Source organism: Panthera onca, chromosome C1 (assembly GCF_046562875.1).
Source record: "Panthera onca isolate mPanOnc1 chromosome C1, mPanOnc1 haplotype 2, whole genome shotgun sequence".
Classification (NCBI taxonomy): domain Eukaryota; kingdom Metazoa; phylum Chordata; class Mammalia; order Carnivora; family Felidae; genus Panthera; species Panthera onca.
The window spans coordinates 140264808-140280618 of record NC_138346.1 but is presented as its reverse complement, the minus strand read 5'-3'; the positions used below and the strand labels follow the sequence as shown (position 1 = coordinate 140280618).

Sequence of the window (15811 nt, the reverse complement as noted above, 5' to 3'; positions counted from 1 at the left end):
GTTTTTTTTTCCAGTGGACTGAAAGAGATTGGGAGTTGATTGGATAGTCAGAGATGGGTGCAGAATTTAAACTCATGGATCATAGAAAAATTAATGAAATAGCAGAAAGAATCGTATAGCGGGCACATTTTGTTGCTGAATATTTTAGTCAGATGTTGGTTGATAATTTCTACCTACAACGTTAGCAAGAATTTTGGTGAATGGACTATGAAAAGATGGGCAGGTAAGTTTAAAAGACTGGCTGTACTGTAATTAATTGTTAAATCAAAGGAACTAGGATTTTATACAAACCTACTATCTGCTAGATCTTTTATATACATTAATAATAATGATTAATCCTTATAACCTATGAAAAAGGATTTTGATTATAACCTCCACTTTATAGATGAAATCAACACTGTTAGAATCAGAAATTTAACTTTGGTATATTTTTTACTCCAATCCTTACTTTTTCCATAATTCCAAGCTGGCTTGATAAGATTATCAAGTCAGAGATAAACAGAGATGCATTTATGATGGGATAGGGGAAGAAGTCATGGCTTTTTTCTGATATTTTGTTTTTGGATAGTTGCCCCTGAAATGTAATGCAAGATGCAATGCAAGATTTTGGCAAAGACTTGTTTCTCATTTTCTCTCTCTTCGGACTCAGTTCAGACATCTACAGTGGTTTCTCATTGCCTGAAACCACTTAAGGTTCTTCTTTGTACATTCAGTCACCCAATGTTTATTGAGTTCCTATTATGTAGAGACACTATCCGGGATGCTGGAGATACAGCAGTGAACAAAACCCACACACCCCTCTGCCCCCTGGGAGCTTACATCAAAGAGGGAGGTGGAGAATAAACAAGGTAAATACATAAAATACCTAAGATTGACCGTGATAAGTGCAAAAAAGAAAAATAAATAAAAAAGGGTGCCATTCTTGACAAGGTGGCTGGAGTAGGTGACCTGTGGCAAGGTGGCCTGTAAGCAAAAGGCGTGAGGACGTGAGGGCTCTGTGGATGTCCAGAGGAAGAGTTTCCAAGGCAGACTGAATGATCAGACAAAGGCCGTGAGGTGGGAATTGTAAGAGCAGCAAAGAGGCTATGTTGGCTGAAGTTGAGGGAATGAAAACTTGCACAGCCTTTGGAAGAGTTTGGGGCTCTCCTGTGAGCAAGAGAAGGGCATTTTCAGTCTTGTGAGTTGAAGAAAGACATGGTCTGCCTTGCATTTAAACAGAATCACTGTGGTGCCTGCACTTAGAACCCTGTGGGTACAGGAGGGGAAGGTCTAGGTCTGTTAGGAGGATGTTGAAATCCAGGTGAGTGAGGATGTGGCTCAGACTAGAGTGTGGCAGGGAAGGGGAGGAGGAGTGGTCAAACTCTGGTTGTAGTTTGAAAGTAGCGTCAACAGGATTTTCTAATAATTGTTTGTGGTTGTGAGCAAAGGAGGAGTTGAGGTGATGACCCCAAGATTTTTGGCCTGAGAATCTGGAAGGCAATGAACCAGAAGGGGAGAGTTGGAGGAAGAGTAGACCTGGAAAAGAACACCAGGCAGTTTTAGGACTCATAATATTCTGATGTTTGTTGGACTTTTTGGTAGAGATGGTCTACGGGCAACTGAATGTCCCAGTCTGGACACTTCAGGACATGCACTGAAGACAGAAACTAGGGAATCATCAGAATAAGGGTGGTGCTTAAAGCCACGAGAGTGGGTAAGCTCATAACAGATAGGAGTAGAAAATGGAAGGGGTCCAAGTACTGAGCCCTGGGCTCCATTATTTGAGGTGAGGGCAGGAGACGAAGAAAGAAAGCAAAGGAGTGTGAGGTGGAGCAGCCAGTAAGGAAAGAGCTCAGCCCACCTTTCTCAGAATCTCATCAGCCCACCTCTTCACAGACTCCCTGTGATCTGGCTACATGCTGTAAACTGCTCATAGTGGTTCCTGCCTCCACGCCTCATGAACATGGTTCCTGTGTGTAGCCCAATGCCAACCAGTTCTTTCCTGACATGACTTTGTCCTGGGACGCCTGTAAGGACCATTTTAAATGCCTTTCCTATATCCCCAAATCTCTCCCTTTTATTTGTACGAATGACCACATTTTAAAACAACTTACGCAGCAATTTCATATTCCTCTTATTACAGTCCTTTGTGTACGTGTATGTTACTTCTCCAAACCATGAGTTTTTTGTAGGTAAGGGCCATGCCTTCCCCGAGACCAAGGAAGACTGAGCAGGATTGCATTTCACTGGACAATTACTGGGCGGGGGGGGGGGGGGGGGGGTGCGGTATATATAGACAGGAGGAAAATGCAAAGAAGCGTTGGGTGTTTTAGACTAAATAATACCCTCATTTGTTATTATGTGCTGCTGTGGGAACAGACAGGCTACACTTCTGTAATAATAAGAAACAGAAGTAGTGGCTCATCTGCTTTTGGTATAGGCTGGACCTTACTGCTGCGGTGCCTTTTGATTTAAAAATCCTCCTTGATAGCCCATAATCAAAAGAGAATTTTGAAAATCCTCCCAAAATAGACATAACACTGAAATATAATAATTTTAATAAAATGGGAGACACAATTCAGTTTTCCATAGATAAATACTTCTTTAAAATAGCTCTGGAATGATATCATAAACTGGTGACCTGTGATCCAAAATTCAGCTTGCAGACATGCATTTGCTTTGTGTGCAGTGTTCTGTGCCCTCCAGTTGATGACAGGCCCCTCTGCTTCATACTGTTGTGTCTAGGGCTGCTCCACACATCGACCTTACCTGCTGTGTAGCACCACTGGGTGTCCCAGCTCCACAGTTATTAATCCCAGCCCCCCCCCCAACATGGAACGCAGCATTGAGTGAACGGGGCCTTGTAGTTGTGCAATTTCAACAGGCTGTTTGGCTCCTGAAGGCATTTAAGTGGGTGACCTTTATTTAAGTTAGTAAGTAACATATAACTATTTAAAAAAATTTTTTTTAAATCAAGTCTTACCATTGCCTGGTAAATAACATATCTTCATTGTTACCTGGGCTAGAGAAACCACTAGAAATGAACAAGAAGATTCCGACCAGATGTAAATAGACTCAAAACAAATAAATAAAAAAAGGACAAATATAAAACTTGAGAAAACAAGGGGCACCTGGGTGGCTCAGTCGGTTAAGCACCCGACTTCGGCTCAGGTCATCATCTCACTGTTCATGAGTTTGAGCCCCGCGTCAGGCTCCGTGCTGACAGCTCAGAGGCCAGAGCCTGCTTTGGATTCTGTCTCCCTCTCTCTCTGCCCCTCCCCGACTAGTGCTCTGTCTCTCAGAAATAAACATTAAAAATAAAAAAAATTTAAAAATTTTTGACAAAAGTCTTATTCAGGAATGAAGTTTTTAGTTTTGATCTTCATTACTGACTGGCTTGATTTTCTTATTTCTACTTTAGGCTCTTTCCTGCCCTGGAGACTCAATGATTTTATGTCTGGAGGTTCATAAGTCACAAGATATCTGGAATTAGGTGGTAAGTCTTTTTCTTCCTTTAGTGTGAGCTTATAAAACCTCAGCAGTTTGTATTTTAAAGCAATCAAAATTAAATGGAGTCTTGCATAATTGGCTCTCTCTTTCTAATGTTTCCATAAAAACAAAATACTATAGACAACCCCTGAAAATGTAGAGACCTTTTTCTTCCTGAATGTAAACAGAATGAAAATTATGTTAGGAACACTCTCCTTACTTTGATACGTACACACACACACACACACACACAAATAGATGGATACATTATATATATAACATACATATAATGTGTATATATATATACATTATGTATATAATGTGTATATATATATGTACATTATGTATATAATGTGTATATATATATATAATATATATAATGTATGTATCTATCTACATGTGCACAAAGCCAAAAGTGATGAAATACACACACACACACACACACACATACACACACACACAAACATATGACAAATATCACTTTTGGCTTTGTGCACATACTATAGAGCGATCAGAAATTTGGAGAATAATTGGAGTAATTACTCTTCTTAAAGATGAAATGCCAATGCCAATAGGGGCACCTGGGTGGTTCAGTTGGTTAAGTGTCCGACTTTGGCTCAGGTTATGATCTCATGATTTGTTGAGTTCAAGCCTTACGTCCAGCTCTGTGCTGACAGCTCAGAGCCTGGAACCTGCTTCAGATTCTGTGTCTCCCTTTCTCTCTGCCCCTCCCTGGCTCATGCTCTCTCTCTCTCTCTCTCTCTCAAAAATAAAATAAACATTAAATTTTTTTAAAAAAAAGATGAAATGCCAATAGAAAACTTTTGAATAGCTTGAGCTTAGAGCACGAAATGATGATGGATCATTATTATTGTGTGAACTCCCTTCGAAATATCTCTAAAAATAAAAGGGATCAGAGATAAGACCAGTGAAGCCTCAGAACTTTTATTAAATTGCCCATCTTTTCATTTTTATATCTTAAGAGTAGTCAGCTCTTTTGCTGTTAGCACAAAATGACCCATATGATATGTGCAATGGATTTTCTTAACCTTTTATTATAAGAAATATCTATCCTTGCTTTTCACCTTCTGGGGGCTTTTGGTCCTAGAACTTCTAGAAAACCAGAAAGAAATGCCTGAAGGAACAATGGAAGCTGACTTGGAAGATCTGGCCATGGTTTGGGTGATAGGCTCTGACACTGAGTTCAGAATTTTTATTGTGATGGGAGATACTATTTTTAGAATCAAACATGCTACTTTATGGAAACATACAGTGTCTTTCTTCTAAAGTGCTGGCACTTTGATTGGGCCAGAACAGCATTCACGGGAGGGGCCTGGGGAACACGGCTGACAGGAAAAATCGGTAGACACAGCTCCCAGCAGAAGTGGGCTTCTGGGAGCTAGTTGAAGATTAAGATAGAAGGTATCAGGGTAGGAGATTATTCTGAACGTAGGAAGGCAGCCCAAAGTAAGGCACAGAGTGCAGACCTGGGGAGCCCAAAAGAAGTTGCTGCTGGGAAATAAAAATGACAGAGGAAGGTCAGGTGTAACAATGTATAAAAGAAATAAAGAGCAAGGGGGAAAATGGAGAAGAATTTAAAGAGACTTACACTTGGAGGAGAGGGCCAAACAGAATTAAATGACCTGGGAAAATAACTGACATATCCTAATGGAACGGCTACTGCGTGATGTGTCATGTCTGTATTTTCTGGAATTTTCTTCTGTCAAAATAACTCAGAAGTCTTTACTGCAGGTGGAGTGACTGGGCCAGAGGGCATTAAGGTTGTCTTCTACGGTACAAATTCTACATTATAAAGACTAGGAGGAGGATTCTTGTGGAAATGACCAGAATGTGAAAATAAACCCAATTAATTTATGGCTTAAATATCTGGAATACATACAAGGGAGCAAAAAATTATTTATAAACTTACCAAAGTAATAATATTTTCAAAAGTAATTGTTACTAGTACCTGAGAAAGGCCAAGAAGAGGCTAACAATAAAACAAGGGAAGAGAAAGTGTGATTTTAAGTCTAATTGGTACATGTATGATTTGGCTGTTAGGAGAGAAATTGATAAAACTCAATCATCTGTCTATAACAGAAATAATAATGCAAATAGGACTTAATTGGCTTCATTTAAAGGGTTCAAATGGACACAGCATAATTGTGGAACACTTTCTGAAGTGAACAAATTTACCACAATTTCATACATAAAGCAGAAGAATTTAAAACTAATGAAGATGTGCCTTATAAAGCCCCCAGATCACAGTATTCCATTTGCTTATTGTAATTGCTAGAAATACTACCTGTCTAAAAACAGTGGATGGGGCTAGAAGATATAAGGAGCCAATAGGTGGCATTTTAACTGCATCACTGTGTAAAGGTGTGGCTCGTGTCCCTATACTCGCTCCCCTTCTCTTCCTTGCGCTTACCTCCACTGGTCACTATATATACATCTGTCTTTTCCTGCACAAGACTTGTCTTGTTCAATGCCCTATTGGACAGCCTAAAGCATTGCCTGGCAATTAGTAGGTATTCAATAAATTTTTTTTTGATAAACAAATGAGTGAATAAATTAGACAGCAGATATCAGATCTTGGCGTGGAATAATGGCATCCATGCTTTTAGGTTAGCGTCTTAAATATCTCCTCAGGGAGAAGATTAAAACCTTGTTTCAAATATACAGAGCCTCTGTATTTGATGACAACGAATTTTAACCAGACTTATTGTGGTGATTATTTCACAATATCTAAATACCTTGAATCACTATGTTGTATACCTGACACTAATATAATGTGATATGTCATTTATGTCATTTTTTAAATGTTAAGTTAAAAGAATAAAGTAAAATTTGACAAAAAAAAATACACAGCATCCCTTTTTTCTGCCTGGCAAAGTATCTCATAGTATTATATACTATTAAATAATACATGTTCAAACATATTAATGTGTTTGAGTGAATTTATTGAAGATGAAGAAATGAAAGGAGGAATAAAAGGTGCTCAGGAGGGATACCAGAAGAAAGGAAAATGATGATGTATATAAAGCTGAGGGAACCAGGGCTGGGGGAGAGCTGAGGAGAGGAGCAGGTAGCAGGGATTGTGATACATTGCTCCCTCCAAGTGGGCTAGGCTGAGACTGTCCCAGGTAGCAAATATTTATCACATCTTCAAATAAAAGTACTTATTTATTTATCTATTTATTTACTTAACATATTTTTAAGTTTATTTATTTATTTTGAGAGAGACAGAGATCGTAAGGGAGGGGCAGAGAGAGGGAGAGAGAGAGAGAACCTCAAGCAGGCTCTGCACTGTCAGTGCAGGGGTTGACCCCATGAACTGTGAGATCATGAGCTGAGCCCAAACCAAGAGTCGGATGCTTAACCGACTGAGCCACCCAGGTGCCCCTCAAAGCAAAATTTTAAAATGTGTGTGTGGTGTCTATTTAGAAGCTAGGATGACTCATGGAGGAAGGACCGAGAAGCAGGTATGCCCTTGGTGGCAGCCTTCAGGTGTCCTCTACTGCCCAGCTTGGGCCCTAGACTTGTATCCCCACAAAACATGGGCTCTGGAGACCCACCCACATGTGGAGGCAGCTTAGCCAGGCCACTTGGTCTTCTTACCTCCTCCTCATGTCTCCGTATCTCTCATCCCAAGTAGCTTGTCAAAACATCCACCAACCAATACTCTGTCCATCTCATCATCCCTCCAGAGATGTTTAAGGTCCACTCTCAGTTGCATTACCAAGCTGCTGTCTGGCTTCCATCCATCCTCACTCTTGAACCTAGCATTGCCTTTGGTGAAGAGTTCGCTGGAAAATGAGTTAACTACAAATATTTAGGGGTAGATTCCAGGAATATTAGTAAAAAATGTTACTAAGTGTGGTTATATGCAAGGTAATAAATAGTTGACACAAAAGGAAATCGTATCATTAGACCCTAACCATGTATCACTCATTGGGCTTAGCACCTGACACATTATTATCTCAGTTCATCCTCATAGCCACCTGATGTAGGAACAGATATCCATGTTATACAGGAGGCAGCTGAGGTTTAGAGAGGATAAAGAACTTTCTCAAAATTATAGTGCTGCTTAGTGAAGGAGTCAAGCCTTAAACTGAGATCCATGCTGTACCCACTGCCTCGCCTGCCACAGTGGGAATTTATTCTCAGCTAGAGGAAGCATTGATATAGATGGACATCAAAGAAGTAAGCGTATCATTGAGGAATCAGTACAGGCTGGTGCTATTCATTACAGAAATGGGGTAAAGAATTGCATGACAGGGACGTATCTCTGTCTTGTTTCTGCCAGTAGTTTCCATGCTACACCCTAGAATTATTTAAATGTTTTCAAATATTAGTGCCTATTATGAACCAGGTGTCATATCTGAACTTGGGACACAGTGGTGAAGAAAACAGAGCTGCTGGGATTATTCATACAACCTCAGCCTTGTTACCCTTTTGGGAAACAGAGCTCTTCATGTGGCCCTACAAACCCAACCTTACCATCCTCTTGGCCTTATGAACACACCCCAATCTATCCCTCTCCCCTATGCAACCTGCCTTTCTTTCTTCTTTCCTCTGACACCCAACTGGCTCCTGCCACTCACTAAGGCAGCTTACTTGCTATGTGGTCCTATGGGAAGGGTCTCAGCAGGGCCACATAATCAATTCATAAGTTCTAGATGCTTTTGCCTTTGTGGGCCCTTTGCTTCATTAAAAATAAAAGTAAAAACTGTATTTTATGGCTGCCATAGTATCTAGACGAATGTAATAATACTATATATTAAAACGTTTTCTTTGACTAGAAGTTCATTTTTTTTTTCTTATGCTTCTAAAGTAAATGAAAACATTCTCATACGCCCTTGAAACTATTGCAGGTCCTTGGTCCTGTGCCCAATGTGCCTAATGCATATCTTGAGTGTGGGTCTAAGCACCATTTGCTAAAAAGCTATTGCTTACCTATTGCTGACCAGGAAGTCAGACAAAATCAGGCAAGAAATATCCTCTTTGGTTTATTGTGGTCTGACTGGGAGTGACTTCTCTGGGAGTTTAAGACTTGCCCTTTTGCTTTGATGCTATAATCATCCCTCAGTTGTCACTTGGTAATTGCCTAATTATATTATTTGGTGATAAGTGAAGTTTTTCAGCCAAAAATCCTTCTGAACAGCTGTGATTGGATTCGCTTTTGATATTTTATTTAATGTACAATTGCATTTATAAAATCATAATTAATCTAATTTATTTAATGACCGCCCTCCCCCCCCCCCCCAACACAGGCTGTAGAACATTTTCCAAGGGTGTTTTAATTACACATGAATCAACACCATGATTTTAGGAGAGCTTGAGTGAACTGAACACACATAATTCTCACCATTGGTGAATTTTCCCCCACAGTAAAAAGGTTCTTAATGAATATAAAATGTTTTTCCAAAAGGTTGAATTCTCTTAGTAATTTAGAGATGTATCTTTTTCTTTTAAAGTTTTGGAATCTCGTACCTGACCTTTTCTATTCTGCACCCAAGATAAATATATTTTCTTTGGATAAAGTTAATGATGTTATAACTGATCCTGAACAAAAGGTTAAGTTCTTATAAGAACCGCAATTGAATTTTTGGTTTATCTGTTAAAAGTGGTTTCCTCTGCATTTTTGTTTTTCCTCTAAATGTAGGTGTATCTCTTAATTAGCTTTACTTTAGAGCGAATTTGTGTCATTTTTTGCTTTTAGGGAGACCATGATGGTGACATTTGGAAGAACCTGGCTGGGGAAGAATGAAGCTCAATTATTTTTGTCTACTTTGCTAACAATTCAGAGTTCTGAAAAGTCTGGATCGCACTATGAGAAGTTTGTGTGCTTGGTGAAATGTTGTCCAATTGGCCAATCCACTTGGTCTTGGGAAATGTCCTAGAAGCTTGGCAAGAAAATGTTCTCAAGAGAGCACAAATGCTGCCAATTTCCAATTGGCCAAGACACATTACAAGGACAACCTTCTCTCCAAGCAACCTGGCATTTCCACTCCAATTGGAATCTGCAACACAAAGATGCACGCGGGGGAAAGACTAAGTAAACAAACCTTTCAGATTTCTGCTCCAGGTGAGTCTTTCATTCTGGTCTATCTGGTGAATCTTTCATTTTACATCTGGTCAGCTCCAATCTTCTTTTGATCACTGACCATTGCAAATATGAGGGAACAGTGGGTGCCTATTACAGGTTAGTTTTAGACGTGAGAAACAGCCAAGGTGAATGCAGGAAGAGTGAACGGATCTATTTTTACACATACACACAAGACATTGAACCTGCCTGAACAGTCCAAATTGTTGCTAATAAAATTTTAGATTTGCTATGTGAGAAAACCTGCCTGTCATATTGGCCCTTGCTCAAGTAGCTCCCAAGCCCCTGGTGCCTGTGTGGAAAATGATGACAGCTGTGCTCTTTGCCTGGCTGCTTCCATTTATGAAAACATGGGGGTAAATGGCAGCCACCCCCACAGGCCCATTTACTGTGAATCTTCTTTTGTAGCCACAGCCAAGAGTAAAGGGCCCCAACAGAATTGAATAGCATTCAGGCCCTACCTCAAATAGGTTTAATTTGCTTTTTACAAAAAAAGACCTTAGGAAACTGGAAAAAAAAAAAGATATTTACCTATTTGGAATTTCTGAAAATTTTTTTTTTCTTATAAAACAGCACTCATTTTATGCTATTTTAACCAACCACTTGTGACAGTTTAGGTAAGCAAGACAAAAATATCCGATTATGCCAAATAAAATTTTCCTCCTACAGTTTATTTTTGGGTGTGGCTGAGGAGGGATTAGAAGGCTTGGAAGCCTACACATGTCCCTTGGCAAATCTGGCCTTATTCTGCCTGTAAGCACTGTCAATGATGTCACCTCTGCAAACAGAGCCTAGTAGCCGATTAGTTGAGATGGTTCCTTGAGTGGGTTTATTTTTTCTTGTCTCTAGAATTCCAGTTTCCTTTATTGCCACACCTCTCAGTCCTGTGCTTCTGGGATTGTGATCATGCCCTGTAGCTCTATCTGCCTGACCATCAGAGCAGCGCAGTGTGGTCCCTGCCCTGCCTTGTGCAGACAGCCCAGAAGGGGAGCTGAGGGCACCTAGAAGCAAGCCCAGCCCCATCCCGTGTACTCCTCTTGACCCATGCTCCTGTAACCCGAAAGCCATTCTCAGAAAACCTCCTCCACACTAGCCTCTTTCATTTCTGTTATAGCCACATTACTGTAAATCCCTTGGCCACCATAGAAATCCCAGTCTAGAAGGGCTTTAGCTGGTGAAGGTCTCTATCAGATGACTGGCAATCAGTAGAGATTTTGTCTTTTGCTCCTGTTTGGTGTCATCGTTCTGTACCAGAGATGTGACTCCATCCTCTGTATGGAATGCCTGGGGCAAAGCTCTCCTCACACATTAGTTATAAATGATGAGTAAATGAGTGGAAGGATAATCCCAAGGGACACACACCTATCAGCTTTCATGCCTTCGATGAATGCTGGGAGACCTTCCCAGATTGTTCCACAGGTTTTCATTCCAGTGTTTTAGCACTCGATTTGCTATCAATACATATTTTTCACCCCTCTTTGGTGCCAGGCATTGTTAAAAGTCCGATAATTCAGTGTCTTGGGCACCAGCCATCAAGTTGAAGGGATGTCAACTCAGCAGACAATCTAAAGCAGGTGGAAGGTGCTTTGACAGGGACATGCACAGGTGTGGCGGGAGTCTGGAAGGAGCACCCAACCCTGACTAAAGGAGTTAGGGAAGTCTGCTCGGAAGAGATGCCACCTCAAATTAAAAAAATAGTTGGCATTAGTGTAGTAAAGAAGAGGTAGGAGAAGGAAGAGAAAGATTGACTTTTTGAAGGCATGCAGGCCTAAAGCTTACTGAATTAAAAGTAAATTCACAAGTTCTTTATTGTATCCAAATCACGTCTGCTGTCTTCTTATAGTCCATTTCCTTTTGTTGGACTATCTTTGCAGGTGGGAGACTCATCATCCAGCATTTCCCACATAGTCATCTTCACATTTTTTGTGATAAATTCTGTATCCTCTATCTTAAGAGGGAGGTGGGGACAGTGGCGTTTGCTCAGAAAACAACAACAACAACAACAACAATGTTGTGAGAGAACTTAAGTTGGGACATGAAATAAATTTCTGAAGGAGCTGGTGTTGTTCTGCCTGAAGAAGGGCTCCAAATTTTTGAAGGATTATAGTTTAGAAGATGGATTCATCCAGCCTTGACAATTCTTAATGGCGCCACTGGGTTTCCTGTCAGATATCAAGAATTAACCCAACCCCATGACTGTGGTGCCAATAGCAGTCATTACTATGCAGTACTCTGGATGAACTTTCCTCACTATTCTGAGGTTGGACATTGTCAGGGTGCTGCTGAGGGTTCAACTGAGACCAGTGGGTAAAAGACAGGGATTCAACTTTAGAAACAGTCAGAGGTGCTCAATGATGGAATAAGTTGCTCCTAGATGTGGAAGTCTCCTAACAGGAGAAGTTTTCAGAGGCATGTTTTGGGGAAAATGTCAAACTACCAAGTCTCCTGAAGGCTCTACCCTCCCACACCCAGCCGTATGGTGAAAGAGGCAAAAGAGAAGCTGTCTCTGAGAAGCAGCAAAGTCAGAGATCAGGTCAGGGATGAGGGGCGTGTTCTTTGCATCACAAGGGCTTTGAGCTCCACAGGGGAAGATGCTCCAAGGAAGGCTGGACCCCACACAAGGTGCTTCCAGTCCTACCACAGTATTCATGTAGGGCAGATAAGAGCATCAGTCCTGCAGGGACTACTAGTGGCTTGGAAATTTGGGATCTTAGGGGCAAACGTGACAAGCTAGAGAGTGATGGCTTCCACCCCTGAAGCCTCCCGAATTCTAAAGTGTCTCTGAGAGAGGAGAGGAACTTCAGTAATGGTGACATAGACTTGCATCTGCTCACATCACTCTAGACAGATGCTCTCTGGGTGTCCATTTCTCACAATTTGTAAAGGTGTCTCTGGACACTTGCTTGCAGAACTATTTGCCACACAGAAACAACAGAACTCTATTTTAGCCAACTTTGGGTTTACTTAGATCCACTCCCACCACCCAGGTTTTGGGTATTCTGCCCCCAAACCTGACAAATTCGATGAATACTTACTTGACGGGTCACAGCCAACAACTCCGAGTTAATAGGGTACCACCAACCTGTGAGGAGGGGCTGGTCCTGTTCTGCGGTATCTGGGATACGAAGGGCCTTTGTTGTGCTTAAAAAAAAAAAAAAAGAATAGGTTTTCTTATCAGTTTCTAAAGGTTGCTTTGGCAAGCAACTAGGGAGTAGGCTTGTAATATTTCTTACATACTATGCTCGAAATCGCTAATGCAAAATCAATTATCCCACCATCATTTTAGACACTGTGTGAAAAGTACAAGAGTTATACTAATGATTCAGAGAATACAATTTGCCCCCATGGAGGTTGTGCTGCTTTATCACCAATAGTCCCCACCCTGTGCTTAACCTTGAACGATTTTCCTTTTCCAGCCAGTTGCCTGGTACCATGATGTCACCTACTACTGTTTAGTTTCCATCCACCAGGTCTACACTAGTGAATACTCCAGGACCAGTAAAGTCACTTGTTTGCCAGCAGCAGCAGTTATTTCTGCATTGACCAAGCTGGTACTTTGCTCATCATCAAACCCAGTCCAAGGTAAGCCTTAGAAAAGGTCCAGGTGTTGTCCATCATTGCAAGACACAAAGACTATTTCCCAAGGCCAGGTGTTTTTCCAGAGCTAATCAGACTGCTGTTACAGAAAAGTCCTAGGACAATGTCACAGTGAGGAAAATGTCCTCGATAAGCACTGAGAATTAAAACTTGGTTGCATTTTTTTTCCCCAAAAGGTAGTACAGCACAAAATGACTGGTAGCCTTCAGGGCTTTTGGTAATGTTATTTATTATGGTAGCTAACATATATTGAGGACTTTCTATGTGCCAGGCTCTGTGATATGGAATTTGTTGGGTCATGTTATTAAATCCTCATCACCTGATGAGGCATCAATATTTTCCCCATTATACGAATGTGACACAGAGTGCTTAAGAAGTTCGCCAGAGTCATAAAGTCAGTTCATTTTGGAAAGGGTGGAGGAAAGGTCAGAAAAGATTTGGTGGCTCTGGCTTCCAGCATCACTTAATTGTCTCCAGTTTTGGACCAAGTGCAAGACCACCTTACTTGAATCCTGGTTCCACAGCTCACTTAGACTGTCTCAACTCAGCTTCTTTGTTGACCAAATAAATCTAATGACAGTATCAACAGCAAAGGGTTGCAAAGATTAAAGGGGCAATAATAATATTAACTAACACTTATAGATGCTTATCATGTGCCAGGCACTGTTAATAAGTTCGTCGAACATGTCTGCTTATTTATTTCTGACCACAAATCTGTGAAGTTGATATAACACTATCTGCTTTCAGAGATGGGGACACTGACACACACAGAAGTTAAGTTACTTTCCCAAGGTTGTATAAAAAGTCAATGGTAGAGCTGGGATAGGAGCCCAGGCAGTCTGTGCTTGGAACCACCACACTCTGTTACCTTCCATAACGTAGCCAGAGCCCTTAGCACAGTGCCCATCCACCACATGGTAACTGATCAATAAACGTTCATCATTTACGAACATAATTCTGTGCCAGATGCTATGATAGCACTTTATATAAGTTATTTCAAATAATTCTCATGACCATCTAATAAGGTAGAAATGAACCCACTTTTGCATATTTGGACACTAAGTTGTAGATGAAGTACTTTGCCCAAGATTACATCTCTTTCTAACATCACATGCGGGTGACTCCAGTGGAAAAAGACCTTTTGTGTCTTGAATCACAAAATATATGGTTTTGACCAAAGCCAAGTAGCCAGACCATTGCTACTGGCTTTAGGAATAACAACCAGATAGTAACATATTTTTATGCAAGCCTTTTACTTACATTTTTTTTGTATCTCTCAAATGGCTCCCACATAAACTTTTTGACGCTTACTTAGGTTTGGCTTCTGGAGTCATGAAACTGATCATGGTTTACTACAGTGTGTTTTTTTTTTTTCTTTCTCCCCTCTGCTCTGACATACAAAGTCTCCACATTTAGTGAAGCTTTGGCACTACACGATCCATTTCACATTCTAGGGCTCTGCTGCTCCTCACTTTGGGGTGATATATCAGACAATCAGTCACAGCAAGACGCTAAATGCCAGATGTTGCTTTGTCAGCTAGGATCATCCTTTGAACATCTGTCTCCAGTCCTGAGAGGGGAAATGCCCTAATGTGCCAAAAACATGGCTATTTATAAGGAAGAGTCTAGCTGCTAAGTAGGCATCAGGAGTGATCTGAAGAAGTAAAGTTACTGGAAAGGAAACTGGTCACATTCTGTAAACTCTGATATTCTCAGTGGGTGAGGATTGTAGGGATATTGGCATACTCTAGGGAAGAACTTATTCAGGACCCTTTTCTTGCCTTCTTTCAATCCCAGTGGCTATGTGGTCTTCCTAGGAACTTTGTGTGTGTGTGTGTTTAATTTTTTAAATTTCTACAAATTTTTAAACGTTCACTTATTTATTCTGAGAGAGAGAGAGAAAGAGAGAGAAAGTGGGGGAGGGGCAGAGAGAAAGGGAGAGAGAGAGAATCCCGTAGGCTCCACATAAACCCAATGTGGGGCTCGGTCCCATGAACTGTGAGATCACGACCTGAGTGGAAATCAAGACTGGGACACTTAACCCACTGAGCTACCCATGCACCCAGGACCTTCTTTGTTTTTGATTAATCAAGTAAAGGAACGTTTAGAGAAGGCTTGTATTTAGGAAAGCCACTGTGCTATGTATTGGAGAAGCTGTTATTATAAGCTCTTTGCCCTTTCAGAATTACTGTTAAACACAATTTGGTCAGTGTGTCTTTGTAGAATTAAAACTATTTCGATTCACTTGTTTATCCATTCATTTAACAGTTTGGTTCTGAGTACCTAGTATATCTTTAAAATTAATTAGAACCATGACAATACTAAAATAAGTGTTTGGTTTTTAAACATTTTTTTAGCTTTGTCTTTAGTAAAACAAGTTTAGGGGTTAACCAGGAAAATTTTTATCTTGTATTAGTTTCCTACTGCTGCTATAACAAATTGCCATACACATAATGGCTTAAAACAGCAAGAATTTATAATCTTACTTTTCTGGAGGACAGTCCAAAATGATTTTCACCAAGGTGCTAGCCAGGCTATGAAATCTTTATAGACTCCTCCCCCAACCTTTTTATAAGTGTTTTTTTTTTTTTAAGTTTTTGTTTGTTTGTTTGAGAGAGAGAGTGCACGCATGAGCAG

General features: G+C 40.6%; 1 long non-coding RNA gene across 3 annotated transcripts in view; it reads left to right on the top strand.

The window, feature by feature from the left end:
• The first annotated feature begins 16 nt into the window (after window positions 1-16).
• The window catches only part of LOC132673436 (uncharacterized), a 35195-nt gene continuing 19400 nt past the window's right edge, over window positions 17-15811 (top strand). For all 3 annotated transcript variants that reach the window (XR_013557477.2, XR_009608055.3, XR_013557476.2), the window contains exons 1-4: window positions 17-2008; window positions 3401-3475; window positions 9194-9559; window positions 12994-13159. This is a non-coding gene — a long non-coding RNA (uncharacterized LOC132673436). The remainder of the gene's footprint in view (window positions 2009-3400; window positions 3476-9193; window positions 9560-12993; window positions 13160-15811) is intronic.